Source organism: Aphelocoma coerulescens, unplaced genomic scaffold (genome assembly GCF_041296385.1).
Source record: "Aphelocoma coerulescens isolate FSJ_1873_10779 unplaced genomic scaffold, UR_Acoe_1.0 HiC_scaffold_59, whole genome shotgun sequence".
Classification (NCBI taxonomy): domain Eukaryota; kingdom Metazoa; phylum Chordata; class Aves; order Passeriformes; family Corvidae; genus Aphelocoma; species Aphelocoma coerulescens.
In genome coordinates, this window is record NW_027183938.1 from 31,273 (window position 1) to 44,279 (window position 13,007).

Below are 13,007 nucleotides of genomic sequence, written 5' to 3' on the forward strand. Positions count from 1 at the left end.
ATTCGGAAGGAAGGAAGGAATTCGGAAGGAAGGAAGGAATTCGGAAGGAAGGAAGGAAGGAAGGAAGGAAGGAAGGAAGGAAGGAAGGAAGGAAGGAAGGAAGGAATTCGGAAGGAAGGAAGGAAGGAAGGAAGGAAGATTCTGCAGTGCATAAACTAAGGAAAAAAGTCAATCTCTACTTCCCATTAGCAGCAATGTTTGGACCCTTCCCGGCAAGCTGGGCTTCAGCACAGGGAATGGTTTCTCCAGGAGGCAAACGTTGAGGAATCACGAAAGCCCCCCCACACCCTTCCTCCTCTCTCCCTTAGCTTCAGCTATCTGAGCTGGAGTCATACGGTATGGAACATCCCCTTGGCTAATTGGGGTCAGCTGGCCTGCTTGTGTTCCCTGCCAGGATCTTCTAAATGCTGCTGCTCCCTTTAGCTCTTGGACACCTACTGACAGAGCTGGGAAAAAACATCCCCTGGCCGCCAGCTTACAAGGTGAGTTACGCCAAAGTAAGAGCTCTGTGGGAAATCTCTATCCATGCCCATCCTTTTAATCCATCTGTGCACATAGGGGCTGCACATAGATGTGTCTGGTACCTGAAGAAGGAGTGCACAAGCACCGGGACTGACACTTTCCCTCTCCATGTGCGTTCCACAGCCACGGGTACACAGACGTGATGGAAAGCCTGGTACAGCCAGAGCCTTCTGTCCCTGCAGAACGGAGCGCGGCGGGTGGGGGCGGTTGGTGGGCAGCAAGTCCCAGACAGCGGGCGAGATCCGGCTCCACAGCTGCCAGGCCCTGCTAAGGCTCCATGCCGGCTCCTCTGCAACAGCAAAGACCTTCAGCCGTGTCACTGGCCAGAGGGGCAGTGCTGGCCCGGCCGCACAGCTCCTTTTGCCCACAGGTTGCAGGAGATGAGAACACAACGCTTGCAAACACCAACTGCGAGCCACAGCTCTGGGTGCTCAGCGTTAAGCTCAGCTCTGGGAGCGCTGCACCAAGCTTCAGGGGATGCACTGGGAGCCTGGCTGGGCTCTGCCCTGGGGCCATCCTCCAGGGACAGCTGCAAACAGGGAGCATTTGGTTGCCACAAAGAGCCAAGCCATGGCTGCAGGGGAGCTGTTCCGGCTGCGGCCTGCACTGTTGTGTGCTGCGCTCTGGGGCTGCTGCTCCCCGCAGAGGGGACTGCACTGGGGTGCCAGAGGAGACAGAGAAGCTCCAGCTTAAGCCTAACTGGGCTGGGTGGTTGGGCTGGGAAGAGTGGCGAGGGTCAAGGGCATTCACAGAGCTCATCCTGCTCTGTGAAGAATGAGGAAAAGGAAGTGGGAAGCCAGCAGTGAGCAGAGCTGAGGCCTGGAGAGCAGCTCTGAATGACCCCCAAATCTCACCAGACCTCTGAGACATTGCTGTTCTTCAGCCAGTGACAGCATGAGTCCCTAAACCTGGGGCTCACTCTTCCTCGTGGCCAGGGGCATCAAGGAAGGCTACAGTGCACTGGGGACTGCGGTGAGCTGGGAACTCACTGGGGGAAAGAGGGAGCACTTGTGGAGCAAAAGGCAGATGGGGGAGAGAACTGCTCAGAGAAGAGCCGAGCTTCAGCTTGAGCAAGCTGAAAAATGGCATTGGGGGTCATCCCAGACGGATTTCATTTCAGAAGTTATTGAACAAGTCTGTTATTGGGGGGGTGTCGTATTTTGCCCTGAGGTGCACACTCTGCAAACTTGAGCTGCACTGCCGAGCTACTCAAGCACGTCTCTGCTGCAGGTCACGGCGTTTCTTCTTTGGCTTCTCGTGGCCCCGGTGCTGAGCTGCAGCAGAGCCCTGGCGGAGCCCAGAGCAGCCTCAGCATCCACAGAGCCCGGCTGCAAGGAGAGAAAGCAGAAAGCACCCGTCAGCTGAAGGCTCCCGTCCCCCTTGTCCCAGCCGCCCGCGGTGCCCAGGCCGTGCTGGCCGCGCTCAGAGCGCTGCCCAAAGCTGCCCAGCATTGCTGCCTCTGGCAGGAGAGCAGGAGGGCAGGACACGTGCCCAGCCTGCAGCCGGCCGTGGCACAGCCACCTCCTCAGCAGCTGCCCAGAGCAGGATGCTGCTGCGCTCGCTGCCGTCTCCCAAAAGCTCTTATCCCAGCCGTGCCAAGAGGACGGGCACCCACCTCAAGCCTCCCGCCGCCAGAAGAAAAGCTGCTCCCAAATGGTGTCCTCAGCCCTTCTCCAAGGGCACGTCCCATCCACGCCACAGCTGCTCCCAAGCACTTCGCCATCCGGACCAGACAGCACCTAGAATGCTTCCTTTGGAAAAACAAACCATAAATCAATGAAAAGAGATTACAGACAAAAAGGGAAAACAAGGAAAAAGGTAAAAAATCTTCTCCCTGCTGGGCCTTGAGGAAGGCCCTAGCCCGCCATGCGAGGGAAAAACCCACCCACAGGCCAGGGCAGCCCACGCTTTCTGCCTTCCCCCTGCACTGCCCCCAAAAGTCATGCTGAGCCCAAAGCCAACAAGGGCAGTGGAGCAGCCCAAGCCCTTTCTTGCCTGCAGAGCAAAGCAGCCCATGCACAGCTTCTGGTGTCCAACCTCTGCTCCCACCATGGGGCTTTGTTTGTGTCGGGCTGGCTGCCCCAGCCCCAGCCCCAGCGCGGGCCACGGTGGGTGCTGGGGGCTGTTGGATCTGGGAGCATATTCCCAGTTCAAAACCAGTCCAGCCCATCCCCCCAGCCCTGCCAAAAAGCAGCTTGGCAGCCGACTGAAGAATTGGCTGCATCTGCCCCAGCAAAGGGGGAAACCTTTGCTTCCCGGCCAGGCTGTGCAATGCACAAATCTGGGAGCATCCCCCTGCGTGTGGACTCATCTGCAAATTCGCTGTGGAGCCTGGCTTTGGAGAAGGTGCCACAATTGAAGTCCATCATCTTCAGCTTGCCAGGTGGAGGAAGAGCTTGTCATCCTTGATGTCACCCTCCATGTCTCCAGCAGCAGCAGCCGCACCTGGCACAGCTTCTCCAGGGGCTCCTTCTTCCCTGGGGCTGGAGCAGGCTGTCAGTGCTCTGCCCAGGGCCCCGGCTGTCGCTGAAGCAGAACAAGCAAAAGCAGCTGGCATGGGGGCCACCAGTGCTGGGAAGAGCAGCTCAGCTCCAGCAGCAGGGCTGCGCGTGCCCAGCTGAGGAGCCCTGCGCAGCGATTCAGGCCGGACAAAATCTCTGCCTTTCTTTGCTGCTTCTTGCCAAGGCGCGTGTGCAGCTGTAACTTACCGGCTCCCTGGGTCAAAGCGTGCGTGTGGCTCTCTCCCTTCTCCTATGACATGTGAATATCCTGCATCCAAGGATCACAGGACAGGTCTTCTAATGAGGGCCTTTCCGAGGAGAGCACAGATAAACACCGACGGATGAGACTCTGGCACTCTGTGGAGAGAAAGCAGAAAGCGCCAGTCAGTTGCAGAAGGCTCCTGTCCGCTTTGCCCCACTCTTGCCAAGGCCAGGCCATGCTGCGTGTGCTCAGGGCAGTGCCTAAACTTTGCCATCAATTCTTTCTTTTGGAGGAGAGCAGGAGAGCAGGACATTGCCACCTGCTCAGCAGCTGCCAGTGCGGGATGTTCCTGAGCCCGCTGCTGTCTCCCAGTACTGCTATTCCCCCCGTGCTGCAGAGATGAAGATCCACCTGGAGAGAGCCGTCGTGGGAGCGAGAGCCGGCCCCAGGTGCTGTTCCAGCCCCTCCTGAAAGGGTGCTCCCCGCAGACCATCTGGTGCAGCACGATGCCCAGGGACCAGACGGTCGCTGCCTCGCCGTGGTACCAGCCTAACAGGGTCTATTCCGGGGGGCTGTAGGACGGTGTTCCTATGGAATAGAGGTGGAGTTCTTCAGGGGGACGCTGCCTGCTCCCAGAGCCTCGCCCCAGCATCCCTGCGCATGCGGGGGCCGCAGCAGCGGCACGCGGCGTGACCCGCTGCCCTCTGGCCAGCACCTGGGACTTGTGTACAAACTGGGGGTTGGAAGAGAAGCCGCTGGTGTCGCAAGAGGGCAGCGGAAGCCCTGGCAAGGCCCGAGCATTCCATGCAAAGGAAAAACCCACTTGGTGCTGGGGAAAAGCCATGCTTTCATCCTCCCTGCCTGCACTGCCCCAGAAACCATTCTTAAGCCAAGGCAAGCACGGGCAGCAGAGCAGTCCGAGCCCTGTCTCGCCTGCACACCAAACGGGCTGGAGCACAGGTTCTGGGCCCCGCTCTCTGCTACCCCCACCCACAGGTGTTTCTGTGGCGCTGGCTGCCCCAGCCCCAGCGCCAGTCCTGGGCAGAGTGGCTGTCAAAGGCTGCCAGCAGGGCTGGAAGATGGCCCCTCAGCCAGCGCCGCTCAAAAGCAGCTCAGCTGAAGACTCCGGCTGCCATGACTGGCAGCAAAAGGGAGAATCCCCCCCTGCCACAGCCAGCTTGGGCTGTGAGATGTTGGGCTGTGAGATGTTGGGCGGTGAGATGCCGCTACCAGGAGCCTCCCCCTGAGTGGGCTCACCTGCAAAGCTGGTGTAGGCTGCGGCTTGCAGGTAGGTGCCACAGCCAAAGTCAATGAGCTTGGTGTCTCGGTTTGAAAGACAGGTGTCTGCTAAGGAAGGCAGAAGCCTCCCTTGGAGTGGCAGATGTAACCCCTTTCCCTCTGAGTTATGATTTTGGAATCAAGGGTCTTTAGGCAAAGATGTGGGAAATAGGAATAACAGTTCTTTACTAGATAGATAGATAGATAGATAGATAGATAGATATATAACCAGTCGAACAAAACAACAACAACTATGGCAGTAACAGCAAACACAAACCCAGTCCCAGCCTTCTCGGCTGTCAGGCTATTTCCCCTCGGGTGCAGTTCCGCTCGCAGCCGACAGGGATCGCTGGCGGCTCCCGGTGAGCAGGGCAGGTGCGATGGTTCTCCCGCGGCTGCAGGGGGCGCTCCGGAGCGAGCTCGGGGAGCACGCGGCTGCTTTGGTGCCCTGGGATCCCGGGGAAGGATGGAACAAAAAAACTTCACAAATCCCGGCTGGTCAGCCGGTCCTGGACTCCCAGAACCGCAGGCTGGAATGGCAGGCTGGAGCGGCAGGCACAAACACAAATCCCGGGTGGCAGACGAGATGTATCCAAAAGGGGAACCCCCTGGGGCTCCAGGCAGGCAGGGTGAGCACGGCTACAGCGTAGCGAAGGCTCGAAACAGCAGCGGTGCAGGGCGGCCCCAGCCCCAGCCTCCAGCAGGGCAGGGAAAGCAGCCTTGGGATCCCGGTGTTGTTTCCAGCAGAAAGGAAAGACGCCGAAAACGGGAACCAGCAGCTCTTCTCTCCGCGGCCTCTCTCTCCAGACGCTGAGAGCGAACTCCCAACATGCTCAGGTGAAACAAAGAGTAGCCAGGCCCACCCCACCCCCCAAAACGGGCTGCTCTGCTGCTTTTGTCCTTCTTAAGTATAGTCATTTGTCCCCTAGCAACATGCATATGGGAGAAAATTCCTCTAACAGAAGAAAAACTAGGACAAAACTAAAACCCCAACATTATCCACCCCGAATTTTTCCCATACTAACATGTTACATGAAACTTAACCTTTTTAACCATATAAATACATGCATCACCCTAATTATATACATATGTACATGCTGATACTGATACAAGTACAGAGCCATGGGTAGTTCACCCTAAAACAAGGTCCCCTTGCGGTATGCATCGGGTCTCTCCATCCCTTTGCATCACCCACCAGGTACAACCTGGTCCCTGAGCAAAAACAACCCCACGGATGGGTTTGTCTTTGCTCAAGGCAGACTTTACCCAAACAGTTTTTCCAAGCATACCTCTCACGTGCACCACTGGAACCTTATCCCCATCTGTCGTTTGTAGGGGTTCGGATTGGGCAGGGCCTGCTCGGCTGGTGGAGCCTCGGGTGTTAACTAACCAGGTGGCTCTTGCTAAATGCACCTCCCAGTTTTTGAAAGTCCCCCCACCCAGTGCCTTCAAGGTGGTTTTAAGCAGTCCATTATACCGCTCAACCTTCCCAGCTGCTGGTGCATGGTAAGGGATGTGGTACACCCACTCAATGCCATGTTCTCTAGCCCAGGTGTTTATAAGGTTGTTCTTGAAGTGAGTCCCATTGTCAGATTCAATCCTCTCAGGGGTACCATGCCTCCAAAGGACTTGCTTTTCGAGGCCCAGGATGGTGTTCCGGGCCGTAGTGTGAGGCACAGGGTAGGTCTCCAGCCATCCTGTGGTGGCTTCTACCATTGTGAGCACATGGCGCTTGCCTTGGCAGGTTTGAGGCAGTGTGATGTAATCAATCTGCCAGGCCTCCCCATACTTGTATTTGGACCACCGCCCACCATACCACAGGGGCTTCACCCGCTTGGCCTGCTTGATCGCAGCACATGTCTCACAATCATGGATGACCTGGGAGATACTGTCCATGGTTAGATCCACCCCTCGGTCTCGTGCCCACTTATAGGTGGCGTCTCTGCCCTGATGGCCTGAGGCATCATGGGCCCATCGAGCTAGGAACAACTCTCCTTTATGTTGCCAATCCAGGTCTATCTGGGACACCTCTATTTTCGCAGCCTGATCTACCTGCTTGTTATTACAATGTTCTTCATTAGCCCGGCTCTTGGGAATGTGAGCATCTACATGACGGACCTTCACAGATAGCTTCTCTACTCGAGCGGCAATGTCTTTCCACTCCTCAGCAGCCCAGATTGGTTTTCCTCTGCGCTGCCAGTTTGCCTTATTCCGCCTTTCCAGCCAACCCCACAGAGCATTGGCTACCATGCATGAATCAGTGTAGAGGTAGAGCTTTGGCCACTTCTCTCTTTCAGCTATGTCCAGAGCTAATTGAACGGCTTTTAGCTCAGCAAATTGGCTCGATCCACCTTCTCCTTCTGTAGCCTGTGCAACTTGTCGTGTGGGGCTCCATACAGCGGCTTTCCATTTCTGGCTAGAGCCTACAATTCGGCAGGAACCATCAGTGAAGAGGGCATATTGTCTTTCACTCTCTGGTAGCTCGTTATACGGTGGGGCTTCTTCGGCACGCGTCACCTGCTCCTCTTCTTCTTCAGAAGATAACCCAAAAGTCTCACCTTCTGGCCAGTTCGTAATTATTTCCAAGATCCCAGGGCGACTTGGGTTTCCAATTCGGGCGCGCTGCGTGATGAGGGCGATCCATTTGCTCCAAGTAGCATCGGTGGCATGATGCGTGGAGGGAACCTTTCCTTTGAACATCCACCCCAGCACTGGTAGTCGGGGTGCCAGGAGGAGTTGTGCCTCTGTGCCGATTACTTCTGAGGCAGCTTGGACTCCTTCATAAGCTGCCAAGATTTCTTTCTCTGTGGGAGTGTAGTTGGCTTCAGACCCTCTGTAACTTCGGCTCCAGAATCCTAGTGGTCGGCCCCGAGTCTCACCAGGCACCTTCTGCCAGAGGCTCCAGGACAGGCCATTGTTCCCGGCTGCAGAGTAGAGCACGTTCTTCACCTCTGGTCCTGTCCTGACTGGGCCAAGGGCTACGGTGTGAGCAATTTCCTGCTTGATCTGGGCAAAGGCTTGCTGCTGTTCAGGGCCCCAGTGGAAATCGTTCTTCTTGCGGGTAACCAGGTAGAGAGGGCTCACGATCTGGCTGTACTCAGGAATGTGCATCCTCCAGAAACCTATGGCGCCTAGGAAAGCTTGTGTTTCCTTCTTGCTGGTCGGTGGAGACATCGCAGTGATCTTATTGATGACCTCAGTGGGAATCTGACGTCGTCCATCTTGCCACTTTACTCCCAGGAACTGGATCTCTCGGGCAGGTTCCTTGACTTTGCTCTTCTTGATGGCGAAACCAGCTTCCAGGAGAATTTGGATTATTCTCTCTCCCTTCTCAAACACTTCTGTTGCGGTGTTCCCCCACACAATGATGTCATCAATGTACTGCAGATGTTCTGGAGCCTCACCCTTTTCCAGTGCAGCCTGGATCAGTCCATGGCAGATAGTGGGACTGTGCTTCCACCCCTGGGGCAGTCGGTTCCAGGTGTACTGCACACCCCTCCAGGTGAAAGCAAACTGAGGCCTGCACTCTGCTGCCAGAGGAATGGAGAAAAATGCATTGGCAATGTCAATAGTAGCATACCACTTCGCTGCTTTGGACTCCAGCTCATACTGGAGCTCCAACATGTCCGGCACAGCAGCGCTCAGTGGTGGAGTCACTTCATTCAAGGCACGATAGTCCACAGTCAATCTCCATTCCCCATCAGACTTGCGCACAGGCCAAATGGGGCTGTTGAAGGGTGAGTGGGTCTTGCTGACCACCCCTTGGCTCTCCAGCTCACGAATCATCTTGTGGATGGGAATCACAGCATCTCGATTTGTCCGATACTGCTGGCGGTGCACCGTCGAGGTGGCAATTGGCACTCGTTGCTCTTCCACTTTCAGGAGCCCAACTGCAGAAGGATCCTCTGATAGTCCAGACAGGGTATTCAATTGCCTAATGCCCTCTGCCTCCACAGCAGCAATCCCAAATGCCCACCTGAGTCCCTTTGGGTCTTTGTAATAGCCATTCCGGAGGAAGTCTATGCCCAGAATACACGGGGCCTCTGGGCCGGTCACAATCGGATGCTTTTGCCACTCCTTCCCAGTCAGGCTCACCTCAGCTTCCAAACGGGTCAACTGCTGTGATCCCCCCGTCACCCCAGCAATGGATACAGGTTCTGCCCCCACATGTCCCGATGGCATTAAAGTACACTGTGCCCCAGTATCAACCAATGCATCATATTTTTGTGGCTCTGATGTGCCAGGCCATCGGATCCACACCGTCCAGAAAACGCGGTTCTCCCGTGCCTCTTCCTGGCTAGAGGCAGGGCCCCTCTAGCCCTGGTTATCATTCTTTCCCTGGGCATACATACTAGAGGTACCTTCGAGGGGATCTGACATATCATCCTCCCTTCTGTAATACCTGGCAGCTCGGTCACGGGAGGCTGAGGCTACTTTCACCTTAGTGGAACCCCCTCAGTTAGTGCCTCCCTCCTTGAGTTCACGCACCCGCGCTGCCAGGACAGAAGTGGGTTTCCCATCCCACCTTCTCATGTCTTCCCCATGCTCACACAGGAAAAACCACAGCTCAGCTCGTGGGGTGTACCCTCTCTCTCTCGCAGGGGGACGACGGGCTCTGACCTGGGGGCCTGTGACTCGCACTGGTGCCACACTGACCTTCCTCATCTCCTCCCTTATCTCCTTTATCTCCTCTTTGAGGTCCTGGACCACAGCAGAGACATGAGCTTTCAGTGGGCTATTGACCATACTGTCATAATTCCTGAGCTTGTTGGCAACAGAGCCCACTGTTTCTCGGTTATTGTCAGCATCAATGGTTGCAATGAAGGTGGTGTATTGCGATGGCCCTAGTCTTGCCAGGTTCCACATCATCTGTCCTGTGCACCTGACCTTATCGGGGTCATTACCGTGCTGTCCATCCCTCCCAAAGAGTACCTCTAATACTGCCACCTCTCTTAGCTGTTGGATCCCTTCCTCAAGTGTCTTCCACTGCATTCTATGATGGTACTCCTGCATTCTCTCTTTGTGAATGAACCTTTCTCTCACACTCATTAAGAGCCGGTCCCAGAGAGAAAGGGGCCCTGGCTCCCTCACAAATACCTGGTTCACACCTGGGTCCTGGGTCAACGATCCCAGATACCTTGCCTCACCACTATCCAGTTGCACACTTGTGCCCATAAGGTCCCAAACCCGAAGCAGCCAGGTTGTATAAGGCTCACGCCCCCTTCGCACAATGTCATCTCGCATACCACGGAGACTGTCGTACGAGAGGGACTCAATGATGATTTCTGGCTCTGGCTCCCCTGCTGGTTGTGAGGGCCCTGGTTCCCCATCATCATTAACTGGTCGTACTGATTTGGTCTTACACTTCCTCCTTTGCACAGGGGCGACTGCTGCTGGCTGTGCTTGTCCTTGGGGTTCAGCTGAAACCTGGGTGGTTGTAACATCCGTGGGTTCCACTGCTGCACCGTCAGACTCACCCTTTTTGGGGCAGGGAGAGGTTTTTTCACTAGCTGAGGAGGTGTATTCCCTTAGCAATTGGCATATCCCCTGGTGCACCTGGCCCATCTCCTGGCGCACCTGGCCCATCTCCTGGCATATCTCCTTGCGCACCTGGCCCATCTCCTGGCACATCTCCTGCATCCCTTTCGCCAGTACCCCCACCCATTTCGGGTAGTCCATTTCTGAGGTGGGCTGTTGGGCGGTATCTGGCTGTGGGGGAGGGTCTCTAGTGTCTGGGGCTGTGTCAGGCTCTGGGGCTGAATCAGGCTCTGGGGTAGGATCTCTAGTGTCTGGGGCCGTGTCAGGTTCCGGGGCAGGATCAGGCTCTGGGGTAGGAACTTTACTCTCTGGGGCCATGTCAGGTTCTGGGGCAGGATCAGGCTCTGGGGCAGGATCTCTAGTCTCTGGGGCTGGTGTCTGGGTAGTTATCCAAGCCAATCTCAACTTATCCTTGAATGCGAAATAGAGTAGGCCTACCAGCAGCAGGTGGTTAGTATTCAGAGGGAATCTAAACCCTTCAAAAATTGATGGGGTGGGTCCAAAGAACTGGTTGAGGGGTTGGGGAAAACTTCCCCTGGTGTCATTTCCTCACAGAAGGTACCATTGTTAACATAACCCCAAAAACATGCGCTCAGTGTGTGATAACCATTTATCCACGTGCCCACATTCCGGAGGAAGTTAAAAACCCATGAATTCCTCACCTTCTCGACCCATAGCGCAAGCTGGATAACAGCAATGGTAGCCTTAGTCAGAGGACCCATATTCAAGTAAGGAGCTGCAAAGGGGAAGAATATAGCCACGGCCACATGCCACCCGAACCAGGGCAAAGTAGACCACATAGTGCTGCCTAACAAGGTTCCTATATCCAACACACCAAATTAAGTTATCCAGGAACTGTTATTCCTTTTTCACCTCTCTCTCTTAATGCCCTCAGGCCCCACGGTTGGGCGCCAAGATCTGTCTCGGTTTGAAAGACAGGTGTCTGCTAAGGAAGGCAGAAGCCTCCCTTGGAGTGGCAGATGTAACCCCTTTCCCTCTGAGTTATGATTTTGGAATCAAGGGTCTTTAGGCAAAGATGTGGGAAATAGGAATAACAGTTCTTTACTAGATAGATAGATAGATAGATAGATAGATAGATAGATATATAACCAGTCGAACAAAACAACAACAACTATGGCAGTAACAGCAAACACAAACCCAGTCCCAGCCTTCTTGGCTGTCAGGCTATTTCCCCTCGGGTGCAGTTCCGCTCGCAGCCGACAGGGATCGCTGGCGGCTCCCGGTGAGCAGGGCAGGTGCGATGGTTCTCCCGCGGCTGCAGGGGGCGCTCCGGAGCGAGCTCGGGGAGCACGCGGCTGCTTTGGTGCCCTGGGATCCCGGGGAAGGATGGAACAAAAAAACTTCACAAATCCCGGCTGGTCAGCCGGTCCTGGACTCCCAGAACCGCAGGCTGGAATGGCAGGCTGGAGCGGCAGGCACAAACACAAATCCCGGGTGGCAGACGAGATGTATCCAAAAGGGGAACCCCCCGGGGCTCCAGGCAGGCAGGGTGAGCACGGCTACAGCGTAGCGAAGGCTCGAAGCAGCAGCGGGGCAGGGCGGCCCCAGCCCCAGCCTCCAGCAGGGCAGGGAAAGCAGCCTTGGGATCCCGGTGTTGTTTCCAGCAGAAAGGAAAGACGCCGAAAACGGGAACCAGCAGCTCTTCTCTCCGCGGCCTCTCTCTCCAGACGCTGAGAGCGAACTCCCAACATGCTCAGGTGAAACAAAGAGTAGCCAGGCCCACCCCACCCCCCAAAACGGGCTGCTCTGCTGCTTTTGTCCTTCTTAAGTATAGTCATTTGTCCCCTAGCAACATGCATATGGGAGAAAATTCCTCTAACAGAAGGACAAAACTAAAACCCCAACACTTGGCCTGCCCGGTGGCCAGGTCAACCAGGATGTTCTCCGGTTTGATGTCCCGGTGCAGGACCCCGCAGCTGGTGCAGTGCCGCACGGCCTCCAGCACCTGGCGGAACAGGTGCCGCGCCACCTCCTCGCACAGGAAGCCCCGTGCCCAAATGAAGTGAAGGAGGTCCTGAGACCGCTCCGGGCGCTCCAGCACCATCACCACGTTGTTGGGGAGCTCCAGCCACTCGTGGAGCTGGACGATGCCAGGGAAGCCAGCGGACACCTTGTCCAGCAGCACGATCTCCAGTGGTGCTCGGGTGCCGTCGGGCTGTGGGAGGAGCACGGTGCTGTCAGCGGGGCTGATGCCGTGCCGGGGCTCGGGAAGCCCTCAGCCAGCCGGGGACGCTCTGCGCGCTCCGCTGGCTCCACGCCCGCTCTCCCTCGAGGCGTTCTGGCGGCTTCCACCCTGCCGGGCCTCGGCTCATCCCCGCCCGTCGCGCCCCGGCTTCTCCCGCTGCCCCTCGCTCACTCACCAGCTCGCCCCAATGGCCGATGCGGTTCCGCGGCACACGTTTGATGGCCACCTGCAAGCCAAGGGGAGCAGCGGGCTGAGCTCGCCGCCCGCCGTGCCCAGCCCCATGCTCCTTCTCCTCCTCCTTTGCCCCCCGCCTCCTGTGCCCGCCGCCGGCCCCGCCACTCACCGGGGCGCCGTCCGAGAGCCGCGTGGCCGCGAAGACGCTGCCGAAGCCGCCGCGCCCCAGCAGCGAACCCAGCCGGTAGCGCTCCTTCAGGCCCTGCTGCGCCTTCCGTGCCCGCGAGACGCGGCCGTTAGCGCTCGGCCCGGGGCCAGGAACGGCCCCCGAGCGCCGCTCAACCGCCCCGGGCCGGCCATCCCCACATGGGGGCTCTTTTGAAGCGGCCACCGGCGGCTCGGGGCCGGCGGCCGCGCTCAAGAGCGGCGGAGCTCGGAGCGGGGAAGACGCTGCGGAGGCGGCGGGAGCGGCCGCGCCGCCTGTGTCCCCGGCGGGCCCCGGGAGGAGCCGAGGCCGGGACCGGGGCCGGGGCCGGGGTCGGGGTCGGGCCAGCCGGAGCCAGGGGCTGGCGATGGTGCCCAGGAG